At 45.6% G+C, this 14,100-nt stretch overlaps 1 protein-coding gene across 3 annotated transcripts in view; it reads right to left on the bottom strand.

The window, feature by feature from the left end:
* THRAP3 (thyroid hormone receptor associated protein 3) overlaps positions 1-10,920 on the bottom strand; it is a 71,947-nt gene extending 61,027 nt beyond the window's left edge. For 2 of the 3 annotated variants that reach the window (XM_032877259.1, XM_032877263.1), the window contains exon 1: positions 10,800-10,920. The gene's annotated coding sequence lies outside the window, so the exon portion shown is untranslated. The remainder of the gene's footprint in view (positions 1-10,799) is intronic. The other variant, XM_032877260.1, reaches the window with a different exon arrangement.
* Positions 10,921-14,100: the final 3,180 nt, after the last annotated feature.

The following is a 14,100-nucleotide window of genomic DNA, read 5'->3' as shown; positions in this document are numbered from 1 at the left end:
GACAGAGAGCTCACAAGTAGGCAGAGCAGCTGGCACAGGGGGTGGGGGGGGAAGGGGGCGGGGAGACTCCCTGCTGAGCAGAGAGCCCAAGGTGGGGCTTGATCCCAGGACTATGAGATCATGACCTGAGCCAAGGCAGAGGCTTAACCTACTGAGCCACCCAGGTGCCTCAGAAAGCATGTATACACTTAAGAGAAGTCTAGAAACACCCATACCTTATTTTATTTGTGTGTCCCTTTAAAACTGTTCTTTTTTTTTTTAATTTACCCATTTAACAGAGTGAGAGAAAGATCTTGCACAGCAGGGGGAGCAGGAGGAGAGGGAGAAGGAGGTCCCCCACTGAGCAAGCAGGGAGCCCCATACAGGGTTCCATCCCAGGACCCCAGGACCTTGACCTGAGCCAAAGGCAGACATCTGAGCCACCCAGGCACCACACCATAAGTATGTTAAACACCAAAAACAAAAACATGGTTGAGAGAAGGGGAGAACAATCCTAGACGATTCAACTGTAGAAGTGGAGTTTTAGTTCATAAATTAAATTGATCTCTTAAATATTATCACTACCACTTGTACTATTCTTTGTATTTTTAGATATCTTCATATTGCATGTTTTTTAAAACATGAAAAAAAGGTTTTTACGATGCTGAACCCTGTGGTTGTGCTCCCTTTAGATTCCCTTTCTCAGCCTCCAGAGAAGAGAGATCCTCTAGGATAGTGGCAACAGAAGAGTACTAGCCTTCCCGCGTGCCTCACAAACTTCTTGGTCAAACACATTTAGATTTTTGCAAACACTTTCAAAGAGTGAAATAGGATTCATAAAGCAACGTTCTTAGGGTCACATCAAAGAAACAACTCCACATCAAAGGATAAGCCCATGTTATCTGATGAACACTGGCAGAGTGGTAAGGAGCAAGAGCCTTGCAAACACAAGACTAACACGGATGAGCGTCCTGACTCGTTTTGTTCAGGCATGAGCATAACCTTTACCGATGTGCCCATCTCTAAAAAGTAGCTACACTAATCTTATAATCTATTGTGAGAATTAAATGAACTGATATATGTAAACACATAGCACATTATATTCTAAAAGGTTGCAGTTTGGAGAGAAAAAAAAAATCCAAGAAGTTGGAAGGGAGAGGCTCTTTCCCTCAGCAATGTACTTACATAATCATCAAGCAACAAAGAAAATCAAATCCTTAAAGGTAATTCTGTTTCCAGAATCATCTTCAAAAAACTAAGTTGATGCACAAATATCTATAGAATGGAAAGCAGAGATCAGGCTAAATCCCTAGGATTTGCCTTACTCTGTATTAAATCCAGTTCAGGTGCTGACTGCTCAATGAGAGAAAAAAAAGAACACTAAATATGATATAACATAACAAGAAATGTAGTCAAGAAAAGGTTGTGCGGTTTTTTAAAAGATTTTATTTATTTTAAGTTATCTCCACACCTGACATGGGGTTCAAACTCACAACCCCAAGATTAAGAGCTGCATGCTCTACGGACTAAACAGCCAGACACCCCAAGAAAAAGTAAGTTTGTTTCTGAGACAGAGAGAGGGCGCAAGAGAGCGAGCACGAGAGAGAGCACATGAGCAGGGGGGGAAGGGCAGACGGAGAGAGGGAGAGAGAGAACCCGAAGTAGGTTCCACACTCAGTGCATGGGGAGCCCAGTGCAGGGCTGGATCCCATGACCATGAGACCATGCGCCAAATTAAGAGTGGGACACTTGGGGCTCCTGGGTGGCTCAGTGGGTCAAGCCTCTGCCTTTGGCTCAGGTCATGACCTCAGGGTCCTGGGATCGAGCCCCGCATCATGCTCTTTGCTCAGCAGGGAGCCTGCTTCCCCGCTTCTCTCTCTGCCTGCCTCTCTGCCTACTTGTGATCTCTGTCAAATAAATAAATAAAATCTTAAAAAAAAAAAAAAAAGAGTGGGACACTTAACTGACTGAACCACCCAAGCACCTAAGAGAGTAAGTTTTCAACAGGAAAAGGTAGTATTTTCAACAGGATACTAGACTACTCAAGGGTTACTATAGGAAAAGCTAAGTTTTGCACACATAATGCTTTATGATAGGAGACAATATGTATACTGAGGCGCCTGGGTAGCTCAGTTGGTTAAGCGTCTGCCTTCAGCTCAGGTCAGGATCCCAGGGCCCTGGAACTGAGTCCTGCGTTGGGCTCCCTGCTCAGTGGGGAGCCTGCTTCTCCTCCCTCTGCCTGCTGCTCCCCTTGCTTATCCTCTGTCAAATAAATAAATAAGATTTTTAGAAAAAAAAAAGGGGGGGAGGATCCAGGATTTGAATACTTGAACAATGATGGGTTCTTATTCACCAAAAGGAATTAAGGAAGGAGGATGAATAATCTAGAAGACAAGGCCTGTATCCCTATAGTTTTGCTGTGAAAATTAATACCCAACATGGAAACCTAAGATCCTCTCCTCAGAAAGTACCCTCTGTTTCTTGTTGGCAGCTCTCAGATTAGTTACCAGAATAAGATGAGCTGAGAAGGGCAAGGTCAAAATTCTAGCTGGAGTAACATATTGTTACAGTTTATGTATAGTTTTGACTATCACATAAAATCTTAATTTCCAAATAACCGCAGCAATAATTCAGTTGACAACTTTGAAACTCAGTGTTACCTTTCACTCACATTCATGGCTTATGTATGCAAATACACGACTCACTAATGATGAGAGTGGTTATCAGGTTTTATCAGGAAGCTGGCACTCTGGATGAACCGTATCAAAAATTTTTCCATTAAAAAAAACTGCAGGGGTGCCTGGGTGGCTCAGGTGGTTAAGTCTCTGACTACTGATTTCAAGTCAGGTCATGATGCTAGCTAGGCTCATGAGATCAAGTCCCACCTCAGGTTCCATGCTCAGCGGGGAGTCTGCTGAAGATTCTCTCTCCCTCTATCCCTGCGTGTGCAGGAGCTCTCTTCCTCTCAAATAAATAAATCTTAAAAAATTAAGCTTCCTTCTCTACAAGAAAAGATATTCAGGACGTCTGGATGGCTCAGTCAGTTGGGCATCTGCCTTCAGCTCAGGTCATGATCTCAGAGTTCTGGGATCAAGTCATGCGTCAGGCTCCTTGCTCACCTGGGAGCCTGCTTCTCCCTCTGCCTGCTGCTCCCCCCTGCTTGTTCTCTCTCTGACAAATAAATAAATGAAGTCTTAAAGAAAAAAGAAAAGAAAAAGAAAAAGAAATGTTAGGGTGCCTGGCTGGCTCAGTCAGTAGAGCATCTAACTCTTGATCTTGCATTCATTAGTTTAAGCCCCACATTGGCGTAGAGATTACTTTTTTTTTAAAGATTTTATTTTGGGGGTACCTGGCTGGCTCACTCAGTTAGGCATCTGACCATTGGGTTTCAGCTCGGGCTGTGATCTCAGGGTTATGAGATTGAGCCCCACACTGGGCTCCATGCTCAGTGCAGAGTCTGCTTGAGACTCTCTTCCTCTCCTCCTGTCCTTTCCCCCCAAATAAATAAATAAATAAAAATCTTAGAGAGGCAGGCGGGGGCGGTGGGGGGGGCAGGCTCCCCACTGAGCAGAGAGCCCAATGTAGGGCTCAATCCCTGGACTCTGAGATCCTGACTAGAGCCAAAGGCAGAGGCTTAGCCCACTGAGACACCCAAGAGCCCCAAAAGATTTTTTTATTTGACAGAGCACAAGCAGGGGGAGCAGCAGGCAGAGGGAGAAGCAGACTCCCCGTCGAGCACAGAGCCTGATGCAGGGCTTGATTCCAGAACCCTGGGATCATGATCTGAGCCAAATGCAGTTGCTTAACCAACTGAACTACCAAGGAGCCCCTAGAGATTACTTTAAAAATAAATTTCAGGATGCCTGGCTCAGCAGAGCAAGCAACTCTTAATCTTAGGGTCTTGAGTTCAAGCCCCATGCTGCATACGTAGCCGACTTAAAATAAAATGATAGGGGACAGGGCACCTGGGTGGCTCAGGTCATGATCTCAAGGGTCCTGGGACAGGCCCCCCATCGGGCTCTCTGCTCGCTGGGGAGTCTGCTTCTCACTCTCATTCCCCCTCTGTGCCCTCCGTGTCTCTAATTAATAAAATCTTAAAAACAAACAAAACAGGACACCTAGGTGGCTCAGGCAGTTAAGCATCTGCCTTCAATTCAGGTCATGATCCCAGGGTCCTGGGATGAGTCCTGTATCAGGTTCTTGCTTGGCAAGGAGCCTGCTTCTTCCTCTGCCTCCCACTCCCCCTGCTTGTGCAAGCACGGGTGCACTCTGTCTCTGACAAATAAATAAAATCCTAAAAATAAATAAATACGTGAATTTCTTCAAAGAAATGAACCTTTAAATAAATAAAAATGAAATGTTAAGCAGAACCCCTAGGTAAAAACTGTCAATGCAGAACGGCTGACTGAAATGGGAGGCTGCTCAGAGTCCTGCCAGCTCAGTCTCCTCCCTCAACAGCTCCTCACGCACCCTCTTCACTCCAAATGGTATTTTAAAATCTCCTGTCCAATCCATATTTGGTAAAACTTACTAAAAAATTCAAGAAAAACAATCATCATCGTCACAAACTACTTAGTCACTTCAGTTTTACCCAACAGCCTTCAGAGAATGGGTTTTGAAAACCAATTTTTATAAATCAATTTAGTAATTCACTTACAAAAGATGTACACATTGTAAGAATAGTTTGGTCAGTTTCAACAAAATATACTGTGAAACACTACCCCAACCAAAATATGGAGTATTTCAGGGGCACCTGGGCGGCTCAGTCAGTTAAGCGTCTTGACTCTTGATCTCAGCTCAGGTCTTGATCCCAGGGTCGCGGAGTTCAAGCCCCAGGTTGGGCTTTAAAATATATATATGGAATATTTCTATCATTCCAGAAAGTACCTCCCTGCCCCTCTGCAATCTCCTCACGTACCACCATACGAATCATTTTCAACTGGTAGCTTAACAGAATCTGAGTAAATCAGGACGTAACAGTGGGAGAACTTCCAGAGACAGCCAACCTTATTCAGCATAGGTCTTCCCGTATTAATTCACCCTTCTTTCAGTATTTAATAAGCCCCTTCTAGGTGACAGAGAACATCCCAGCTGTGGGGACTCAGCAGTGAATCAAACAAATCCCTGCTTTACTCTCTTCAGAGGTGAAGACATAGTGGATTAAAGTAACATCCCACAGGGGCCCCCTGGGTGGCTCAGTCCGTTGAGCCTTTGACTCTTATTTCAGCTCAGGTCATGATCTCAGGGTCACGTGTGAGGTTGAGCCCCACCCATATCAGGCCCTGCACTCAGCAGAGTCTGCTTGTCCCCCTTCTTTTCCTCCTCCCTCTGGGAGCACACGTGCACACTCTCGCCCTAATAAATAAATAAATAAAATCTTAAAAATAAAATAATGTCCCATAGTAATAATGTGCTGGGGGTGGCGAGGTGATGAAAGGAATACCCTATAGATAGAGTGGTCAAGAAAGGCCTCGTTCAACAGGTGCCTGGGTGGCTCAGTCAGCTGGGCATCTGCCTTTGGCTCAGGTCCCTGGGACTGAGCCCCATGCTGGGCTCCCTGCTCAGCAGAGAGTCTGCCTCTCCCTCTCCCTGCACCCTTCCCCCCCACTCATGATGTCAATTACATAGAATCTTAAAAAATTTAAGACTACACAAAGTACTTCATTTTATCTGAAACAAGAATTTATTTTTTTTTTCAAAGACTTTATTTTCTTGACAGAGACACATCACAAGTAGGCAGAGCAGAAGGCAGAGAGGGAGGGGGGAAGCAGGCTCCCTGCTGAGCAGAGAGCCCAATGCGGAGCTCGATCGCAGGACCCTGCAATCATGACCTGAGCCGAAGGCAGAGGCTTAACCCACTGAGCCACCCAGGTGCCCATGAAACAAGAATTTATCTTCAAAAATTTACCCAATTTTTTCTAGTGGGCAACCCTACTCTGGCATGTGACCAACTTCCTCAATCTCCTCCATTTTTAAAGTGTTTTTCTGATAGCCCACAGTCTGCTAGCCAAAGCTATTAGTCAAGACTGTAGGGACACATTCTTTAGACACACTGGGACCATCTTCTGGGAAGCCCGGATGTAATGGAGCCCTGTAGTGAAGAAATCCGGGTAACTTTAGAAAGCAGTCTCTTTTGATGTCCTCTATCAATTCTTTATTTATGCTGCCCTTATTATCAAAATAGAAGGAAAAAATTGAGTTACTGGGGCACCTGGGTGGTTTAGTCTGTTCAGCGTCTGCCTTCCACTCAGGTCCTAATCCCAGGGTCCTGGGATGGGGCCCCTGATCAGGCTCCCTACTCAGCGGGAGTCTGCTTCTCCCACTCCTCCCCGCTGTGCTCTCTCTTGCTATCTCTTTCTCTCAAATAAATAAGTAAAATCTCAAAAAAAAAAAAAAAAAGAGAGAGTTATTACCCCTCAAAAAACAAAAAACAAAAAAGCCACAGCATTACTGAAAGCAAAGCAATGGACCTCATATAAGCATATTAAACACACACACCTTGGTCCTCATGCCTAAAGACAAGTGCCAAAAGTCTTCTAATTAGACATTCAGCAACTTCTCTTTGCTTGGCCTTCTAGGTTCTGAAACAAGCCCAGCTTTGCAGTTACCACATTCCAGATGCTAAAAACCAAATCAGGCAGAACAAAAATGAGGACACCCATGCCAGCTAAAATGCATGGGATGGGGTCAGATTAATGCCTTCTGGCTTTCTAAAAGCCCTTGGGTTTCTTGAGTTTGGAAACAAAGTAATTCAATGTTTTGGACTTATCTCCCTCATTGGCCTGCAAAAACTAAGGCAACAAGACATAAAACAATTTTTAACAGCGATATAACATTAAGACAAAAAAAAAGAAGACTTAAGTGGTAGCATTAGAGACCTGTATCATGTATCTAGAACAGGGAGACCAAACTCAAGGGCCTACAGACATACAAGTAATATAAGGTGTAAAATAGTATCAAGTGACACTTCACCGCATGTCAGGGATAAATATCAGGCTGCAGGGAGGTCTCTGACAAACTGGAGAGGACATGCCCAACTACAAGGTCCAAGGCTGCCAGAACCGATTTTTCAAAGGCAGCCTGAATTCAAATTTTTACATAAAATCTCCTTGTTTTTTAATGTTGACAACGAATTCAAATTTACAAGACTCTGTGAGTGAGCCAATCAAAACACACCTAGAGATTGGATTTAGTCCATATGCCTTCAGTTTTCAACCTCTGTCATGAAAAGAAAAATACATGGTTCTTTCGGTGGTACAGTTCTAACTCTGGGGTACAATGTACACCCTATGCCTCCAGTAACACACTGTCATGTAAAAACATACTCAAAAATAGGAATATACATCTGAAATCCCTAACTGAAGGAAAGCAAAAAGAAAATGATCTTGCTCTTCATACACTGAAGTGCTCCATTTGTAGGAACTTTCTTCCAGTGGAAGAAAACATTAGGAAATGTATTTTCATGAAACGGAGCTCACATATGTTTAGCTTCCTCAGCATGTGCATCAGCCCATAACTTCCAGACAAAAGGAAACTAAAAGACAATCAATGGCACAGCATTTAACCTCGATTAAAAAAAAGTTCCCATCAAAGACTAAGAAAAGGGTGGCTGGCAGGCTCAGTTCTCAGGGCAACTGCTGATTTGGGGGTTGTGAGTTTGAGACCTATGTGGGGTGTAGAGGTTACGAAAGAAAGAAAGAAAGAAAGAAAGAAAGAAAGAAAGAAAGAAAGAAAGAAAGAAACGGAAGGAGGGAGGGAGGAAAGGACAAAGAAAAGCAATCTTTTAGAAGGATACCAAGGACTCAACTCTGCTGAGAAGCTGTGGGCAACTACTTTTTTTTTTTTTTTAAGATTTTATTTATTTATTTGACAGAGAGAGATCACAAGTAGACAGAGAGGCAGGCAGAGCAAGAGAGAGAGGGAAGCAGGCTCCCTGCTGAGCAGAGAGCCCGATGCGGGACTCGATCCCAGGACCCTGAGATCATGACCTGAGCCGAAGGCAGCGGCTTAACCCACTGAGCCACCCAGGCGCCCGGGCAACTACTTTTTTATGGGTTATAAACCTGCATTACAGGCTCTAGAGCAGTGTTCTTAAATTTTGAGACTAATGAGTAAGACGGAAGGTATCAAACCTTTGAGAAAATGCACTCCCTCACAAAAATTTTTACGACTCATGGGCCCCTACAGTCCATGGACCAAAGATTAAGAATGGCCTCCTCCAAAGAATATTATATCTATGTTATCTCCAAACCCCCCACTTCTTCCCACCAATAAATCTCCATTCCATCCTTCTACTTTAGGCAACTACCATGTCTGGCCTAAACCAGTAGAGCAGCCTCTTAAACGATATCCCCCCCATCTTCCATACCTCTGCAAAAGTGATTTTAAAATATCAATCAGAAGCCTTTGACAGCTTCCCCAAACAACCTTACCTGTCCATCTGTTCTGTAACCACTCTTCTCACTGTGTCAGCTACTTTGGGCCTCTTTTCAGGGCTGAAAGCACTGAACTCTCCCCATCTTCAAGTTTTGGTGCTTGCTGTTCCCTCCACATGGAATGCTCTCTCCTACAAAACTGTATCCTCACTCGTGCCCAAAAGAATTTCTCTAACCACCCTTAGATCTCCCTTGTTAGTGTCTACTAGAGTCCCTGCTTGCTGTCCCCACATCACTTTTCTCAATCTGTCATTTGCTTACCAGTTTTATCTTACCCCACTCTACTGGAACCTCTCCAACAGCAAGACCCCTTCTGTCTCACACCCCCCTATACTCCCAGAGCCTAGCACAGAAGGCAGTAGATGGTATGTTCTCAAGGACTATTTGTTGAATCAATCAGCCAAATACTGAACGACTCAATCTTACATGTTTACAGAGTAACTATGTGAAGCAATCCATCAAAATCTAATTTTTTTTGAGAGAACAGCATTAACCACACTGCCTTCAATTCAGGATGTCATTGTGCCCAAGACAAACAGGCTAGCGTCTCAAGAATCTCAGTGGTTGAGACTATCCATTCGAAATAAACAACTAATAGTTGTAGGTCGGCGCTCTCTGGGTCAGCCTCATCTCTTCCCACCTGGGAGTTAATCTCAGCAGTGTTCCAAGCTTCCTCCTTCCAATTTCTCAGGACGAAAACAGGGCAATCTTTTTCTAACCTGCAGTTTCACTGCCTAAACCAAATTCAAGTGCCTGTATGTGACCAACTGTCACTACGATTATTACTATCACCACCACCACTAAAATGGGTACATCTGCAGACTAAAAATGTCAGTCTCCAAAACCTGAGACCCGTCACTGATGCCAAAAGAGTTAAAAAAACAAAGTGATAAGCCTGTATTCGACAGAAAAGATTTTCAGGTAAATGACTTCTTCTTCTGAAAACTTCAATTCACTTTTTACAAGATACAGACCTAAATGTAAGCTTGTTTTTTGATATTGCTAAAGTGTGTGCCCTAGTTCACAAAATGGAATTCTCAGCAAAGAGCAAACTAAGCCCGAGTTGCTCCACAAGTTGCTCATGGCAGGAACCGTTGCCAACAGGCTTCTACTTAATGATACACACATCAAGCTGTTCAGATAACCGAACACACAATATTTCCACAAACAAAAAAAAAAAGGAGGACCATCAGACAGGAAAGGAAAACGCTGGTGTTGACACCTGCCTTTCCACCCTGGGCCCACCATCCAGAAATCCTATAATGGTAATGATGGTAATAACGATGTCGTTTAATACTTGTCAGGAAATGAGCTAAGCGGTATTCAATTTAATCTCATTTAATCTTCACAATCAGTCTATAAAGTAGCCACTGTTACTTACCGCTATTTTGCAGATAAGGAAACTGAGGCACCTGGAAGCGACGCCCCTGGACCTAAAATCAAAAGCTAACAGGGCCAAAATTTGAACCTAGGTAGGCTGGCTCCAGGATGCATCTATTATGTTGCCACCTGAAACTTCATAGGCCGCCAGGCTCTACCACATTCTGAGGTTTCTCCTTCAATGCAATTAACAACCTCCCCGTAAACACCCTGCGACCACTGATGGCTCCGAACTTCTCGGCACCAGCGCTACTCCCCAGCTTCTGCCGCCATGCTCCACCCTTAAGATTTTGAAAGACAATAAGAGCTGATAAAAGTTGCTGAGGTGCTAAGGGAAGCAAAAAACAAAACAAAAAACAACAATAACAACAACAAAAAAAAAAACCTGCCCCCCACAACCAGAACACACGCCGATCACCACTGGAATCCAAGTCGGCCTCACCTCCAACCCAAGAGACTGAAATAAAAGTGGGCGCACAAATGTTCCCGGAGCAGATAAATTTGGACTATGCCTCCTCTGGCCGCAAGGCAGAAAAGACCGACTAACATTTACTGAGTGCCAGCCACATGCGCCCTACGAGGACTGAACCAGGCCAATGGAGAACGGGGCGGGGGGAGGGGGGGTTAGCACTCAAAAGAGTTCCGGGAAAGGGAGAAATCCAAATAATAGGGTTCCTACGACTAAAAAGAGAAATGGGAGAGGTGGAGGCCTCTTCCTCGAAGCATGCAGGAAGGGGGAAAAAAGGGTAGAAGCTGCTCAGGAGAAAAGGCGGCCCAGGGCGTCGGGAGCTAGGCCGGAGCGAGGGGAAGCCCTGAAGGGCGGGGAAGGGGAGGAGCCGGAGAGAGCGGGGCCCGCTCAGAGAAGGCCTGGGGGTAGGCGCGGGGGAGCGGCTCCGTGCCGGACCTGCCCAGGACCCTGACCCAGCCGCCGCGGAGGAAAGATAAAAGACAAAACGACTAGAGCGGGTGGAACTGCCCTAATCCCCATCAGAGGCCCTCACTCACCTGGGCCCACCGCGGCGATCGCAGCTGCACCTCGCAACGGCACAACCGGCCCCAACCTCGCCCCCGCCCGACAGCGCGCCCCGCGTCCCCGCTCTCCGACGGCGGCAGAGGCGGCGTCGCCCGCTGACTCCTGGGAAATGTAGTGCTAGGCCTGTCTCTCCTTGCCCACTTGATGGTCGGCTGAACTACGTTTTCCACAAGGCAAGGCGAGCGTTGGGCCCGCCGCTTTGCGTCACGCGCCAGGTTGTCGGCAGTCACGTGGGTTGCTCCGTTCCATCCCCTCCCCCCGCCTGGGTGGCCTGGGGAAGAAGGAGGGAGGTGGACGGAAGGGGCGGGGGCGTTGCTGACGCCACTACCCCCACCATTTTGGAACCAGCCTGGAGGGAGGGCCTGAGCCCCACCCACTGGCGGCCTTCTTCTGTTGTCGCAAGGTCTCTGAGCTGAGAATCCGGGCCCCTGGCTTTCAGTGTGTGCCCTGCCACCTCTCGTTTTGTGACCTTGAGCAAAACGTCTCCCCTCTGTGAGTCTTGGTTTCCTGCCCTATGGTATGACTCTGGTAATTTCTATCCCATAGAGTTGTTGAGAGAGTCCGACAAAGTAAAGCACATGAAAGCGAATTATGTGAAAGCGCAACTCTAAATGGAGTTGTTTTTATTGTGATAGCGTGTCCTCTTTCGGAGACCCAGAGGCCGGATGGGTCAAGCTCTGACCGGCCTCATCTCCCGCCACCTCCCCTCTTCCCCCGCCCAGGACCACGGGAACACAGAAAGAGATTCTCTAAAAGTGTAGTCCTGTGGAGCTTGTTAAAATGGATGCCACTCACCTCTTAAGCCAGAAGTTTCCTGGGAAGTACAGGCTTGGAATCTGCATTGTGAACACTTCTCCAGTGATTCTTACGCATCTGCAAGTACGAGAACCACTGCATTTATCAGGGTTTTGCACAAGCTACTTTCCGCGGGAATTAGTGCACTAATGAACCTCCAACCTCCAACAGAGCTCGAATGTCTCCTATGAAGCCTTCCAAGTTTACTAGCTCCCCCCATATCCACTCCCACAGTATCTTTACCTTATTCTATAATTATGTTTGTCTTCCCCACCACACTGCCAGCTCTTTGAGAACAGAGATTGGTTTTGGTGGATTTCTGCATCCGCAAGAGCAAAGTGAAAAAAGTGAGTATGAATAAATACTTGTCAGGAAATGAAATCTGCTCTTCTGCCAGAAAAGTCTCAACTCAAGTCTCAGACCCTGTCACATCAGCCCTCCCCCTTACTGACCTCAGCAGCATGTGCTTCTTGAAAGGTTCTGATTCAACTTATTTTTTTTTAAATAGGCTCCACAACATGGGCCTTGAATTCATGACCCTGAGATCAAGAGCTGAGCTGAGATCCAGAGTGAGACACTTAACCAACTGATTCCCCCAGTTGCCTCTCAACTTGATTTTCATTTCACAGATTTTCTGAGTGCTATATGCCATGTCCAGTGCAAAATACTTGGAACACAGGAGTAAACTAGAGGGATACAAAAATATATAGTCATTCCTCCTGGTTTCTGAAATACTCTATGATGCATCTCTTCTTACCTCTTTCCCACCTCCACCCTGGGCCTGCCCCAAAACCTTCCTCCCAGTTGCACCCTCCCCCCTCTCTCTCATTCAGTCTCTCTCCCTGAGTGACCTCTCTCCTTGAATGACCTCGCTCTTTGAGTGATCTGGCATACTCAGGTAGTTTCTCCATCGCTTCTGTGTATTTTACTCCCTTAATAACATCCTGACATCAACTCAGATCGTTCCAGATGGTTAGAATTTGCCATCCCCTGATTTTCCACTGGTATCTCAAACTAATCCTGCAGAAATCTGAACTCTTTATACCTCCAATACAACATTGCCTACTTCTGTAGTTAATTGTTTATATGTCTGCATTCTCTACTAAGCTTTGAGCTCCTCTCAAGAAAATCTTATCACTACATTGATTTATTGAGCACTTTACTAAGGGCCAGGCCTTATGCTAGAACCTCAGGAGGAAAATGATAAGCAAAACAAATGTGGTCTATGCCTTCAGAGCTTACTTCTCACTGGAGAGACAACATTAAAAAATCTATTGCTGAGGGGGCACCTGGGTGGCTCAGTCGTTAAGCATCTGCCTTCCACTCAGGTCATGATCCCAGGGTCCTGGGATTGAGTCCTGCGTGGAGCTCCCTGCTCAGTGGGAAGCCTGCTTCTTCCTCTCCCACTCCCCCTGCTTGTGTTCCTTCTCTCGCTGTGTCTCTCTCTGTCAAATAAATAAATAAAATCCTTTAAAAAAATTTTTAAGTCTATTACAAAAAATAATAACCCTATTACATATATGATTAGTTACCAGTGTGGTAACTGCAACACAGGAAAGTATGTGTTACATGCTATGATAACAGAACAGGAGTTGGCAAACTATAACCTACAAGCCAGTCCTAGCCCTCCTTGGTTTTGTATGGCCAGAAGCTAGGAACTGTTTATATATATGTTTATATATATATATATATGTATATATTTTTTTTTAAAGATTTTATTTATTGATTTGACAGACAGATATTACAAAGGGGCAGAGAGGCAGGCAGAGAGAGAGGAAGGGAAGCAGGCTCCCTGCTGAGCAGAGAACCAGATGCGGGACTCGATCCCAGGACCCTGGGATCATGACCTGAGCTGAAGGCAGAGGCTTTAACCCACTGAGCCACCCAGGCGCCCCTGTTTTTATATTTTTAAATGGTTGGGAAAAAAATCAAAAGAAGACTACTATTTCGTGACATGTGAAAAGTATATATGAAATTCAAAGTTTAGCTTTCTAGGGCTGCTATGACACAGAATTGAGTAGCTGTGGGATGGGTGCCTGGGTGGCTCAGTCAGTTAGGAGTACCACTCGTGGTTTCTTTCTTTCTTTCTTTCTTTTTTGAGATTTTATTTTTTATTTACTTATTTGGGAGAGAGAGACAGATAGTGACAGAGATAGCAAGAGAGAGCACAAGCAGGGAAGAGAGGGAGAAGCAGGCTGCTGCTGAGCAGGGAGCCTGACACAGGGCTTGATCCCAGGACTCTGGGATGGTGACCTGAGCAGAAGGCAGATGCTCAATGGACTGAGCCACCCAGGCACACACACACCCCCGCCCCCGCACTCGTGGTTTTTGCTCAGGTCACGATCTGAAGGTTGTGAGATAGGGCTCACCAGGGAGTGTGCTTCTCTGCCTTTGCCTCTGCCCTTCCCCTGGCTCACGTGTGCATGTGTGTGGCTGTGCCTCTGCATGTTCTCGCTCTCTCTCTCTCTAAAATAAATA

The sequence above is a fragment of the Lontra canadensis genome, unplaced genomic scaffold (genome assembly GCF_010015895.1).
Source record: "Lontra canadensis isolate GAN:19392208 unplaced genomic scaffold, GSC_riverotter_1.0 scaffold60, whole genome shotgun sequence".
Taxonomy (NCBI): Eukaryota; Metazoa; Chordata; class Mammalia; order Carnivora; family Mustelidae; genus Lontra; species Lontra canadensis.
This window is presented reverse-complemented; position numbering and strand designations above follow the sequence as displayed.